Source organism: Limulus polyphemus, unplaced genomic scaffold (assembly GCF_000517525.1).
Source record: "Limulus polyphemus unplaced genomic scaffold, Limulus_polyphemus-2.1.2 Scaffold2350, whole genome shotgun sequence".
NCBI lineage: Eukaryota > Metazoa > Arthropoda > Merostomata > Xiphosura > Limulidae > Limulus > Limulus polyphemus.
In genome coordinates, this window is record NW_013667960.1 from 100,486 (window position 1) to 105,197 (window position 4,712).

The window sequence follows — 4,712 nt, forward strand, 5'->3', positions numbered from 1 at the left end:
ACAGTCACTTTAACTTAACTACTTTTATAACACACACTATAATTCACAGCAATTCACACACTTTACTTACGGTGCCTACTGCTCGCTTGACTCAATTATCAATTATTTATCTTCAATCTATCTCTGGCTTGTATACTAAAAAAGAGGGCATCTAGCAAATGCTGGGACATTCATGAAGTTGCCCGATAAGTCACAATCCTTCTAGAAACTCCAACGTGCATGCTCCCAGCATCACGTGACTTCTGCTGTCGTAACAATAATTTGAATTATGAGTATAATTTGGATGGGAATAACCTTAACAGTGTTATGAAAAAAATTAACCTTGAGGTAGTGGTTGATCAGTTTCTCAAGCCATCCAAGCAGTGTGCTGTTGCTAGTAGTAGGATTTTAGATTGTATCTACAGAAATACTGAATAAAAGTCTATATTTTAATATATAAGCCCGGCAAATAAAGTGGAGAGAAGAAGTGATGGCATAGATAATTGCAGACAGGCAGAGATAGAGATGGATAATTGAGTCAAGCGCGGTAGTGACCGTAAGTAAAGTGTATGAATCATTGTGAATTATAGCATGTGTTTAAGTTAAAGTGACTGTGGAAATTAAGTGTGTATTATATTTTCATTCTATAGGCCACTGGTTAGGCTACATTTGGAAGATTGTGTTCAGTCTTGGGCTCCTTACTTTAGGAAGGACATTGAATTGTTGGAAATGATTCAGAGGAAGGCTACTAGAATGGTACCTGGGATGGAGGGGTTGTCATACGATGAATGGTTAAGATCTCTGAAATTATTTTCTCTTGAAAAAAAAAGAGGAGCTAGAGGGGGATCTGATTGAGGTGTTTAACATTGTTAAAGAAATTGCTATTGTTGATGCTCATCTCTTGACAGAGTAGGAGTCATCTCCAACTAAGTCAGTTTTATTTTTCTAACAGGGTGGTTGGCCTTTGGAAAAGGTTGCCTTCAGATGTTATGGAGGCAGTAAATTTATGTGAGCTAAAGAGAAAGCTTGATAACTTTATGAATGACAAAGGCTGGATTTGAATTTCTCTATTTCTTAATAGTTTTAGTTCAGAGTATGGAACAGCCGAGATAAACCAATAAGTTAAATAATTTGTTAAAATACATAAATACATAAGTTCACCGATTATATAAAAAGAATCAGGGACATATATATTGTAATTACAAACAAAATGAAGTTACATTGATAGGAAGTTTAGCCACAAGGCAAGTTTCATCAAGTAAATAGCACATAAATACACCTTTACCTCACTGACTTTAAAGATGCACATATTGACTGCTCCAATATCAAAATATAAATAAAAAATAAATGTTCTAGAAGACAATTGTAGTTTGAGTGGTTACAATTAAATACTTCTTACACATATTGCATGTATAAGCAATGTTTATCATAATTTAAAAGCACATTGATTTCAGTCAAGCTGTTTGGTATCTTAATGGAACAACATACTGTTTTTCAAAGCATTAAACTTGTAAGTAAGAAAATTAGTATATGTTGAAATTTTGTAGAGCATACTGATTCTAGGAAATAAATAACAAAACACACATACCAAATAACACATTTTTGCACTGTAAGATATGTTAAAATATAAAAAATACAAGCACACAAGTACTTCATATATCAACTTTTACTCAAATGTAAATCTACAGAAAAAACAAGATTCATTCTATATCAATGCAAATCATTCCAATAATCTGCTCAGTTCTTGCTTTTGGTAATGCTAACTTAAGAACATTCACTGATATTTCTGTTACTAAAATAATTACCCTTTAAATCCCAATCAATGAAAAGTAGTATTCTAGTAAATTGCTGATAAAGCAAATATGTATGTCACAGATACAGTTGGATTTCCTAATCTTTTGAACTTTCTGGTTTATTTCTCAAAAATAACCATTTTTGTTTTTCTACTTTTTATTAATATCAAATGCCTAACAATTTTTTAAATAAATATACAGTCTATGGTTAAATTTAAACCAAAGGCAAGAAAACTCAAGGTCATTTGATGAAAATATACCAAATAAAAACATTTAACATCTAAAAAATAGCAACTTGCAATAACTAATATAATCTTTACAATATTCAAGCTAATAAACAACAATTCATATGCATATGCCAAACTAAAAACATAATTTCACTATATGAATTAAAGTAAGATAGTTTTTCTTAAGGGAATTGTTATAAAATAGTATATATTAAAAAATTTCAGGTTTTGAAGGCACAAAACTAAATTTTTATAAGACACTAAATGTGAAGAAATGATATTAAAATTATTTAGTTATTTTATAGGAGATTTTTGAAAATATATACTTCTAAGAAAGTAAATTAATACATAATTTTTTCATCAATGGCATGCCTTCATAATTATATAATGTGACTTACCTTTGAGCCTCTTTCATTAAATATAATTTCAACATCTAAAACTGCACCAAATTGCTGGAAAAAATTATTACACATTCAGTTAATCAATTTCTAAACCAACAGTAACAAGTATTTCATTAATCGATAGATAAACTTAAGTGTATTTATATGTATCAATATCAAGTACATTTCCTGATCACTTAAGTACTAATAAGCAGTTTAAAATAAAATAATCAATCAAAGACAAAACAGGGAAAATTCATAACACAATGATAATATAAAAGAAAGGAAAAAGATACTAATCAATCAAATGAAAATTATGTAAGAAACAATCCACAACCTTATGACACTTTATATAGAGAATTTCTACAATTAACATGTACAACAATTTAAAAATTATGTTCATCTATATAACTTCATATTATTCTTATCATTTTATTTGTACATGTCCTATAATGCATGAAATGAATTTTATTTCATCTAAGGAATACCTTTCTGGTCATAAACGTCACTCTGAATGACCACACTGTTACTGTGCTGTTTGCAGATGAACAAGATACTGATAACAGGTGTATCAACACCAATAAAAGTAGCAGTTAGTTTCCAATATAAAGGTTTAGTAGTCACAAACTAAGAACTGCTGTGAAGCAGATTGTGGTTAATACAACAGATGAATAAATCCTCAATATCTTAAGGTCAATCCTCCTTATAGAAAAACAGTGATGGCTCCATCTTAGAAGTATGATGTCATTAAACATGGAACAACTTAAGGAATGACTTTAAAAAGGAGATCTATTCTTGTTGATCAGGGCTTTCATTACAGAAGTAAGATTTCCTGCATGACTGTGGTTTCACAACTCAAATACCAGGTTGGAAAAAGTTGGATCCAACAGAGGAAATAAACTATTCCAGAATGGTTACCAATGTTGAGCCTGTGAATAAGAAAATTAAATAAATGTAGTGTTGGATAGAGTTAGACCTAACTCTTAAATCCATTTTACACTGGAGTTTATGTAAAAATTGTGTATGTATTGTGCAGTGCATTCCATCCAATATATATACCTCAGAAGAAGAGAGACTTGCACAGAAAATGCTGTCAATTTTATATATATCAAATAAGCTTCGTGGAGAAAATGGTGAAGAGAAACCTTGCTATATGGCTGCAAACGACTTCTGTTGCACAGTCTGACTTCCTATCTTCTGAGAACTTCTTTCAAGTTTCATAATTAGCCATTGTTATATCAGATCAAACAAAGTTGTGTGTTCAGGTACACTTCTCAGACACTAGAAGTGGAAATGGAATTTATATCTTGTTCCACCACATTGTGAGATAGCGAATTCTACTTTTATTTTGTTATGCCTTTGTTTACCGTTCATTTATTATTCCTTCTATCGTTTCCTTCAACTGTGAATTTTTGTTATATTAAAGTGCTAACTTACCTTCTATCTATAGCACTAGTGCATAGCCGGTCAAAAATGATGGGGCAAATAGCATCACCCCAGAGTTTACTTAACGGTAGGTAACCTCACATTTCGTAGATAACTGAAAAATAAATTTTGCGAAATCAAGCTTGACCAACTAAAAGGCAGATATGTGCAGTCGAAGCATTCAAACGTCGGTAAATTTCTTTGTGAGCCAATCAACATTAAGATCATTCTTGAAATGAATTCATTGCGTATTCATAGAATACTTATTGGTAAAAATCAGTTGGATTAACAACTTCTAATATATAAAAAAAGCCAGTGCGTTTTGTTAATACTCGTTCCAACAATGGTTTTCGTAATGTTGCTTAGCAACAAAAGCATAACCTAGTCTATGCACTGAAAGTATAAAGTCAAATGTATGTACAACAAAACAGGAAAATATTTGTTAATTTCTTAATTTAGAGTCTCCGCTGATTAAAGAGATTTGTTTTTCTATTAAGAACGTTGATGATATAACAGACAAATGACTAATTCAGAAACGATATAAATTTAAACCTGAATGGATATTTTTACTTTAATGATACATTTTATGCACTTGGCTCTAGGCTAGGTGATCCCTCATTATGTCTTTACTTAGGCTTATTATACCAACACTCACTACACTTGTAAGGTTTCACGGCCCACTTGCACCCCAGTCACTAAAATTGTAATTGGCAGATAGCAATCGAATTATTATATCTGGATAAATGCATTTTGGCTTTTATGGCTCCTCTTATATCGAGAAATCAAGCGTGACGTAACGTGACACACACTGGCTTTTATATAGGTTAGAATTCAGGGATTCTCAACTTTTCTTCCATCATTAAACCCCTCGGCTTGATGTATTTCTCCATTTACCCCCTTACTTCCAT

General features: G+C 31.4%; 1 pseudogene; it reads right to left on the reverse strand.

The window, feature by feature from the left end:
- LOC106466702 overlaps positions 1-4,712 on the reverse strand; it is a 48,320-nt pseudogene that overhangs the window by 33,128 nt on the left and 10,480 nt on the right.